This window comes from Pinus tabuliformis, chromosome 8 (genome assembly GCF_031772625.1).
Source record: "Pinus tabuliformis cultivar Carrire ecotype Pingquan chromosome 8, CPIR1, whole genome shotgun sequence".
NCBI lineage: Eukaryota > Viridiplantae > Streptophyta > Pinopsida > Pinales > Pinaceae > Pinus > Pinus tabuliformis.
The window spans coordinates 1902213763-1902223939 of NC_142294.1; the positions used below are offsets into that span (position 1 = coordinate 1902213763).

The 10177-nt window shown below is 36.0% G+C and overlaps 1 long non-coding RNA gene across 1 annotated transcript; it reads left to right on the forward strand.

Annotated features, from left to right (window-relative positions):
- Positions 1-6652: 6652 nt before the first annotated feature.
- Positions 6653-7508, forward strand: LOC149244021 (uncharacterized). Its single transcript, XR_016246720.1, has 3 exons — positions 6653-7072; positions 7268-7330; positions 7420-7508. It is a non-coding gene; the product is annotated as an uncharacterized LOC149244021 (long non-coding RNA).
- The last annotated feature ends 2669 nt before the right edge of the window (positions 7509-10177 follow it).

Below are 10177 nucleotides of genomic sequence, written 5' to 3' on the forward strand. Positions count from 1 at the left end.
GCCGTCTAGCAAGGTGGTGTGATGCCACATCTAATCATTTTTCTAAAATGGACTGGATTGGAATACTTGTGTAAGATGGTTTTAACAAATCTATCATCTCTACAATCACTCCCAGTCAATTCTGGGGAACTTCCAAGGTTAAGACATTTAGATCTATCTGGTTGCACTAATCTAACAGAATTGCCAACATCATTCTCCAAGTTATTGCATCTGCAGTATATGTCATTACGAGGATGCTGGAAACTCTCCATCCCACCGGATATTTTGGGACGAATTTCCACACTAGAGTATGTTGACTTCAAAGGATGTGTTCAATTGGTAACCTTTCCAGAGGGAATCCCATATCACAGGCATCTGAGATATCTGAATTTACTATCGACCTGTTTGTCACATTTACCCGAGGAGGTGGAACAACTCGACAACTTAAAGCATTACGAGCATGCTGGAAACTGTCCATCCCGCCAGATATTTGGGACGAATTTCTACACTAGAGTATGTTGACTTCAAAGGATGCGTTCAATTGGTAACCTTGCTAGAGGGAATCCCATATCAAAGGCATCTGAGATATTTGAATTTACTATCGACCTGTTTGTCACATTTACCCGAGGAGGTGGAACAACTCGGCAACTTAAACCAACTGAGAATAGGGAGCCCGGAGTTGACGAGGTTACCACATTTTGTGGCCAATTTGAGGGGTTTGACAGAGTTGATTGTGATCCAATGTTTGATGGAAATTTCTGATAATTTCGAACAAAACAGAGGAAGCAAAGTTCCTCAACTCAACACAAAGAAATCTAGACAAAGAAGATATGGATAAAAGCTCTGTTTCTATTAACCATAAAAATGACAATAAAAATTACAAAATTCTTCAGAACTACAGTTCTGGAAAAACTAAAAACTCCATACTCTGTTTTTACAAACTTTGTTTTTTAACACAGTTTCATGTTTCAGCATCTGGCAGATAGTTGCTGAAACACCACACAGTCTGTTGCTGAAACACACAGACAGTCGCTGAAACACCACACAGTCTGTTGCTGAAACACACAGACAGTTGCTTAAACAGTCTGTAGAATGCATTGCTGCTCCAAAACATAGCGACTATGTTTTCTTGTTGTTTTCTCTGCTCTGCCTTCTTCTCTGTCTTTTTCTATTTCTCAAACTCTCTAACATTCTTCTAACATAAAAATGAACTGCTGTTCATTACATTTATATGCTAAAAACATATTTGACTTTAAATAATAAGATAATAAAAATATCTTCTAAAGCTTATCTGCGTATTGAATGCAGCAAGCGGTGATGCATTTTTGAAGAAATGAAGTCGGTTGTTGCAGGGGAATTTAATTCTGAAAATTTAATGCACAATAATGTGAAAAATATCAAGCACGACTTTGAGGCATCCAAAAGTCTGGAATATATACGGCAAATCGGATTTCTGTCGAGCTGTTTATGTTGCAGTTGGAATTAAATTCCAACACTCCCCTTTAATTTCAACTGCTGGGTTTTTTTTTTGCATACCCAGACATTTCCTGAAATGATAAAAAAATTTCTTTCCCAATGGTTTTTTCAAGATGTCAGCTAACTGATCCTCTGTTCTGCAGTGCTGCAAAACAATCTCACCATTGTTAACCAATTTATGTATGAAGTGAAATTTGGTGTTTATGTGCTTTGTCCTTTTATGAAAAACAAAGTTTTTAGACAATGCTATTGCCGAACTATTGTCACAGTAAATGGTTGTGCCCTTTTCTTGTTCATGACAAAAATCTCTGAGAACTCTTCTCAGCGACATTGCTTGGCATGCTGCTGCTGTCGCTGCTACATACTTTGCCTCTGCTGTTGACAAAAACACAATTGGTTGCTTCTTGGAAGCCCATGAGATGGCTCCCGATCCCATATGAAACACATATCCCGATGTGCTTTTCCTATCATCAACACTTCCAACCCAATCACTGTCAGTGTAACCTATCAACATAAAACTTTCAGAAGAGGAGTATAAAATACCAAACCCCTTCATTCCATTCACATACCTTATAATCCTCTTGGCTGCCTGCCAATGAGTCTCTTTCGGTCTTTCCATAAATCTGGAGATTAAACTCACAATGTGCATAATGTCCGGCCTAGTTGCAGTCAAGTACATAAGGCTGCCAACTATGCTCTTGTACAATTTTGGATCAAAATCTTTGCTGCTATTTTCTTTGGTCAATTTCAACCCCATTACAGTTGGAGTCACAGCTGCTTTGCTGTTCTGCGTGTTAAATCTCTTCAACACTGCTTCTACATATTTATCTTGAGAAATGAAAACACCATTTTCACCTTGGTCTACTTCAATTCCAAGAAAATATTTTAAGAAGCCCAAGTCAGTCATTTCAAATTCACTTTTCATGACTGCTTTAAAATTAGCAATGAGAGAAGCATCATTGCTAGTAAAAATCAAATCATCTGCATATAAAACAATAATAAGAATCTTACCGTCATTCTTCTTTATGTAGAGTGTGGGTTCACCATCACACTTATCAAACCCATTCTCAATCATATAAGCATCTATTCTGTTGTACCATGCTCTTGGAGCTTGCTTCAGCGCATAAAGAGCCTTCTTCAGTTTGCAAACTTTATGCTCTTGGCCTTCAACTTCATAGCCTAGATTTTGTTCAACATAAACCTCTTCTTTTAACACTCCATTCAGGAATGCAGATTTAACATCCATCTGATAAATCTTCCATTTGTGTTGTGCCACAATAGACAACACTGTTCTGACTGTTTCCATCCTTGCTACTGGTGCAAAGGTTTCATCATAGTCTTTGCCTTGTTGCTGCTTGTAGCCTTTTACAACAAGTCTTGCTTTGTGCCTGTCAATCTTGCCTTCAGCATTGCTTTTAGTCTTATAGACCCACTTAACTCCAATGGCATCTTTGCCTTCAAGGAGGTCCACTAACTACCATGTTTTACTCTTCTCAATTGCACCAATTTCTTCATTCATTGCTTCAATCCATTTATCTTCATTTACAGCATCTTCAAAATGAACTAGGTCATCAACATGACAATACAAAGCGAATAATGAATTCAGACCGGTATTGTTACTTACCTATCCTTGTTCATAAATCTCATTCAGATTTCTGAATCTTGGTCTTCTTGGTGTGCTTAGAGTTCCATTTGAACTTGAGGGTATTTCTGATCCCTGTGGTGTGCTTGGAGAAGCACTTCCTTGACTTCTCAAGGCTGTTCGAATTCCAGCTTGTGGTGTGGTTTGTTGTACTTGCTGTGGTGGAGGAGGAGCCACCAAGGAAGGATTATTTGCTGTTGTCCCTTCCTCTTCTTCTTCGTGAGACACAATTGTCTTCACATTCACTGTCTTCTCTAAGCTTCCATCCCAAGCTTCATCTTCAATGAACTGCACATCTCTGCTTACTATCAATTTCTTGGTGGATGGATTATAGAGTTTGTATGCTTTTGACTCATCACAATAGCCAATAAAGACACACTTCTCCCCCTTACTGTCAAGCTTCTTCCTTAGCTGATCCGGTACATGTGCATATGCTACACAACTGAATACTCTCATGTGAGTGACAATTTGCTTTTGACCACTCCATGCTTCTTTTGGTATTTTGTTCATGACAGCTTTAGTTGGGCATCTATTCAAGATGTAAACTGTGCAAATGACAGCTTTTGCCCAATACTCATGCGGCAAGTGTTTTTCCTTCAGCATACTTCTGACCATGTCAAGAATGGTCTTATTCTTTCTTTCGGCAACACCGTTTTGCTAAGGTGTATACCTCGCGGTGACCTGCTTTTGTATGCCATTCTCTCTGCAAAAACGCAGAAAGTCTTTGGAGATGTACTCTCCTCCTCTATCTATCCTAAACAATTTGATATAATGCCCACACAATTTCTCAACAAGAGTTTTAAAGTGGCGGAATTTCTCAAACACTTCACTCTTTTGTTTCAGCATATACACCCATGTCTTTCTGGTGTAATCATCAATGAAAGTTAAAACATATTTATTTTCGACAAATGATGGTATTTGCCTCGGTCCACACACATCAGAGTGAACAATTTCCAAGGGTGCTTTTGCCCTTATACTCTTTCCTGCTGGAAAGCTTTCTTTATGTTGCTTGCCCAAGATGCAGCCTTCACAAAGGCTATCCGGTTTCTCGATCAATGGCAATCCCTTTACCATTCCCTTTCTGTGCAACAGATTCAAGCCTCCGAAATTGAGATGTCCAAATCTCAAGTGCCACAACCAATTCTCATCTTTCACTTGTTCCTGAAAGACTTCTTGTGTTACAGCTGCAATAGTTCTTCCTTCCTTCAAATCTGCCCTGAGTTTGAGAGGAAACATTCTATTGCTGGTCATCTGCACCTGTGCAATGATCTTCTTACTTGGAGGTATGTCTCTGATTGTACACATATTATCTTTGAAGAACACATTGCAACCTTTGTCAATGAGCTGTCCAATGCTCAAAAGATTACATTTCAGACCAGGTACATAATATACCTCTGGCACAATCATTTGTTCTCCATTTCTTGCTCGAATACTGACTCTGCCCTTACCCTTGACAGATATCTTACTATCAGTTCCTGTTGTTACCTCAGATTTCACATTTTCATCCAGATTGGCAAACATTTCAATATTTCCAGTCATGTGATTACTACAATCTGAGTCTAAGAACCAAAAATCTTCTTGTTTGTCTTGTGCAATGTTACATGTTAACAGCACATTCTTTGGATTCTTATCTTCTTCATTTACAAAATTAGCATTCTTCCTACTATTCATGTGATTTTGTTTTTTCCTACATTCATTGGCGTAGTGCCCATATTTCTTACAATAATGACATTGGACTTGGGATTTGTCATACCTTTATCCATGAGCTTGTTGTTTGCTTGAACCTTCATATTGGTTTTGATTGCAGCTCCTTCTGCTTGTGCTTGCAGGATTATTTCTGCCTTTGTTTTGGCTTCTTCCACGACCTCTATTATTTGCTCTGCCTCGACCATTTCTTTGGCCAAAAGACATCTGAGTCTTGAATGCTTGCTCAAAAGAGGAATCTGTTCCTCTACTCAGTCTGTGTTCATGAGACATAAAAGAAGCACTCAATTCATCTACTGTGAACTGTGAGAGATCCTTTGTTTTTTCTATTGCTACTACAATAGCTTCAAACCTTGAGAGTAAACTTATCAAGATCTTCTCTACAATCCTTCTTTCTTCAAGAATCTCACCATGAGATCTTATCTGGGTTATCAACCCAATAACCTGAGTGAAGAATGAATCTATTGTATCAACTTCCTTCATACTGAGTGTTTCAAAGTCTCTCCTCAACATCTGCAACTTTGCATTCTTCGCCTTCTCCATGCCTTGATAAGCAGTTTTGAGAATATCCCATGCCTCCTTGGATTTTGTTGCTGCTGCAATCCGTGGAAAAACACTTTCATGTACTGAATGGAAGAGAAAAAAGAGGGCTTTGGCATCCTTCTTCCTATCGCTCTTCAACTGGTCTCTTTCTGCTATTGTCAAAGCAGCTAATGCTGTTGCATCTGCAGGTTCAGCATAGCCAGTTTCAACCAGCTCCCATATTCCTTGAGAAGCAAACAATGCTTTCATTGTTATGGACCAATAACTGTGATTTTACCATTAAACTGTGGCATTTGGGAATTTGTCAAACCAGTTCCAGCATCTGCCATCTTAACGTGTATAATTAAAGAAGAGATACTGACTGTATAATTAAAACAAGAAAAAAACTTTCTCTGCTGGAGAAAATCTGCTCAATAAGCTTCTTACAACTCCTATAGTGAAAAAACAAACTCTGTTTTTGACTCATTGAGTGCCTAGACCAGCTCTGATACCATGATGGAAATTTCTGATAATTTCGAACGAAACAGAGGAAGCAAAGTTCCTCAACTCAACACAAAGAAATGAGAGAAATATGGACAAAGAAGATATGGAGAAAATCTCTGTTTCTATTAACCATAAAAATGACAATAAAAATTACAAACTTCTTCAGAACTACAATTCTGGAATAACTAAAAACTCCATACACTGTTTTTACAAACTCAGTTTTTTAACACAGATTCGTGTTTCAGCATCTGGCAGATAGTTGCTGAAACACCACACAGTGTGTTGCTGAAACACACAGACAGTTGCTGAAATAGCTTGTAGAATGCATTGCTACTCCAAAACATAGTGACTCTGTTTTCTTGCTGTTTTCTCTGGTCTGCGTTCTTCTCTGTCTTTTTCTATTTCTCAAACTCTCTAACATTCTTCTAACATAAAAAAGAACTGCTGTTCATTACATTTATATGCTAAAAACATATTTGACTTTAAACAATAAGATAATAAAAATATCTTCTAAAGCTTATCTGCCTATTGAATGCAGCAAGCGGTGATGCTTTTTTGAAGAAATGAAGTCGGCTGTTGCACGGGAATTTAATTCTAAAAATTTAATGCACAGTAATGTGCAAAATATCAAACACGACTTTGAGGCATCCAACAATCTAGAATATCTACGGCAAATCGGATTTCTGTCGAGCTGTTTATGTTGCAGTTGGAATTAAATTCCAACAATGCTGCCATCTAAAGGGCTTCTAGCTAGAAAGAATTGCAGCGCCCAATATTAAAGTTTTGACGATAGATTGTTATCCAATAGCAAACTTTAGTTGTCAAAAGGATCTGCAGACTATGGGCGTTCTAAGGGATCTCACTTTGAAGAGAACATCCATATCCAAGATATGTATGGTTGAAGGTGTTTGCCCATGGCTCCAAACTATAGATATTTCAGAAAATATTCAGTTAAAGCAGATTATCCGCTTGCCATCAACATTAGTAAGAGTGAACCTGCAAGACTGCTTGCAGTTGTAGACACTGAACCTTTCAACTCTTGTGAACCTTAAATTTCTCAATATAAATGGTTGTATCGCGCTGGAATCCCTTGGTGTACGAGGTCTGATATCTGTGGAAGAGATTGAAGCAGAGAGGTGTTGGAAGCTGAAGCAAATAGAAGGAATCAATAGCCTAAAATGTTTGCATTCTCTGAAGATTTCAACAGACAATAAAATTTTCTGGGAAGATGTTTGCAGTTTTTTGGTGAATATCTCTGCTCATTACACCAAATATTAATACATACGATTTATTTATTTTAAATTTCTGTAATATTCTCTGCTAATTAAGAAACCTTGAGTATTCTAGTGGTGTTCAATCAATGTGTGGTGGTCCATCGATGAGTGCCTTAACTTATTCTAACTTCAAACAATATTACAATTTATAGATTTTGTTGTGCAGAACTCGGCCCCTGGCGTCCTTTTACCAAATTTCATGTTGACTGGAAAAGTGGATGATGAGATGGTGGGTGTTCAATTTTTTCAAAAGAAAAAAATTGTTTTGAAGCATAGATAAATCGGATTTTGAATGGGTAAACTGAAATGCTTGTGCAGGACGAAGGACAAATTCGGCAGATTATGTTTGAACTTCAATCTATTTTTCACTTTCGAACCGTGAGGTTTAGGTTCTCTCCAGGAAGGACACGTGAAGACTGTTGGCTCCAATTTCCGATAGGCGTTCGCTATGATGCGGAGTATGTGATGTTGTGGTTTATCACCAACGATATCGGTGGATATTCAATCCGCGTGGCATTTGAAGAAGGCTACGCAACTGTACGTCGCTCCCCCTCGTGGATATCGCAGGGTAGGGAGAGTGGTGGAAGAAGGCTTCATGTATTTATGTGGAGTCTATATTCAGAATGCTTTAAGGAAAATTTGAAATTGGCTCCACATCTGTATTTTCGAACTACCGGTAACTTAGTGCTGAAGATTTCCTGCGATGCAGATGGAAGTGAATTGCAGCAAGTTCTCGTGGAAGGGCTATGGGTGCTGAAGACCAAGTCTATGTCGGCCGTCTTGGAAGTATCTAAGAAAATCATTACAAAATTTGCAAACGAAAGCTCGTCGGTTGCGTCACCAAGTAGCGGATAAAAGGCTGGTTAATAAGTCGAGATAAACCATTATATGATCACACAGGTTCGATTATGAGATGGAAAATGTAGCTTTTATTATTTTTCAATATATTTGAAATAACAAATATGGGTAAAGAATCAGGTTAATTTTTATTTAATTTATTTAAATATTTATTAATAGTTAATATATTTTAATTAATTTTATTTATAAAAATTTAATAATTAAATAATATTATATAATTTGAATTTATTTTTAAGATTCAGAATTTCAAAAATATATACAAATTTGAAGATATTTTTTAATATATTAAAACCTATAAAATTTAATAGAAAATTTGTATACATTAAAACATAAATATTATAGATTAGAGCAAAACATTGTTGGATTGTAATTTTAAAGTAATTTCATGCACTGTCATAATAATGTTTCATTATCGCGAAAGCATTGTTAAATTATAATTTTATGTGTTTTTTAAAATTTTATATATTTTTTAAAATTCACAACCATGTTTTATTGTTATAAAATGTTTTTCATTTTAATGGTTTAATGCACAAGCATTTTCATTTCACAGGAAGTGTTACATTTTAAAGGATTTGGTTTATTAGGGAGTGACAGATTCAAATTCAAAATTCACATTTTAAATAGGTTATTTATTCATTTATAATTACATATCATTAAAATCAAATTGCTTTGACATTAAGTGGCTTGAATTATACCCAAACAAGTCATAAGAAAATCTCCTCAATGGAAGAACTCTATAATAAATACAGAGAAATCCATGAAAATGAGTGCTGAGTTTGTTTACAAATTTCATGAAAATTTCTCGCAAAAGCATTGTGGTATTCATTTTTTTAAATCATGTTGTCCAAAGTAAAATTTAATAACTACATGCTTTTCGCTGAAAGTTGTTTTTCAAAAGCATTTATTTTCTATTTTAAATAAAAAAAATCTTTGTTACACACTAAATATATGTTAATTAATATTAATCATTATTACCATATTTATAATATATTATAATTAATATTATATAATAATATTAAAATTTTATTATTATTATTATTATTATTATATTTAGAAGGCATTGTTTATCTTACAGATAAAATAGTTTTTTTTTTTTATTGGAAAGAATGTGTTATTTTTTGTTTAAAATCTATTTTTGAATGCACAAATAGATTCAAAAACCATGCACTCAAATTCTATAGATTAGACAACTTAAGCTTAAGTTTTTAAAAACTATAAATTAAACTAGCTTATTTATAATATATTACAATTAATTTTATGATTATAATATAATAATATTAAAACTTAATTATTATGATGATGATAATAATGATTAACGTCCACTAAGATCACTGGGGTTTAACACACCTTAAGAAGAAGAAGAATCTAGTTGTAATTCCTTAGAATCTTATTTCTATGTTAGAAAAGAAGGGAAAGAAACGCCCCAAGAACCTTATAGTTGGGCTGACTTAACAAGTCAAGAAGATTGGAAGTGTGACCGATGTTAGGGAAATGAGAGCAGATGTAAGGGTCAGACGGTCTAAAAGAAAGTGCTTGTATTCCTCCACCCTCTTAGTATCACAAAGATGACAAATTCTATTGTCTCAGGGAGTCTTGGGAGTAGACCACTGTCTGGTTTCACTTCGAAGCTCATGAGAATAATTTCTAATCTTAATGATGTTTATCTTTTTCTTCAAGCTGGTCAAAATGGAAAGATAATTTCGGTTCTCAAGGGTGTGGTTAATCACCTCCTTATAATATCTTATCTTCCTTTTACCCTCTAGCTCCTTATTAACCCATAGCTTATCCTTAAATTTGGAGGTGATAGTATCTTTGACACCATCCTTGCTTCCGAGAATGATCTCCTCATTTATCCCCCAAGGATTGAGCCAAGATTGAGCATCCTTTCGCCACCCATGCTTGAGGCGAAGGTGGGGACTTTGACTAAAGTTAGAACAATTTAGGAAGCCTCTTGGATTCCATGTTGTAAAACTTCTTCTTATACATTACATACCTAAACATAGCCTTGCTTTCAATAGGGGAGAGGCCAGCTTCGATCAGGAGGAAAGGATAGGGGGTATTCCCTTGATCTTGAGATTGTATGTATGAATTTGTTTTGAATCATCTCAATATTTCTCCACAACTCTCTAGATATATGACAACCCGAGAATTCAGAACCGTATAGGACAACAGGGGTGACCAGGGTCTCAAAGAGGAACATTTTTGTATTCCAAATACG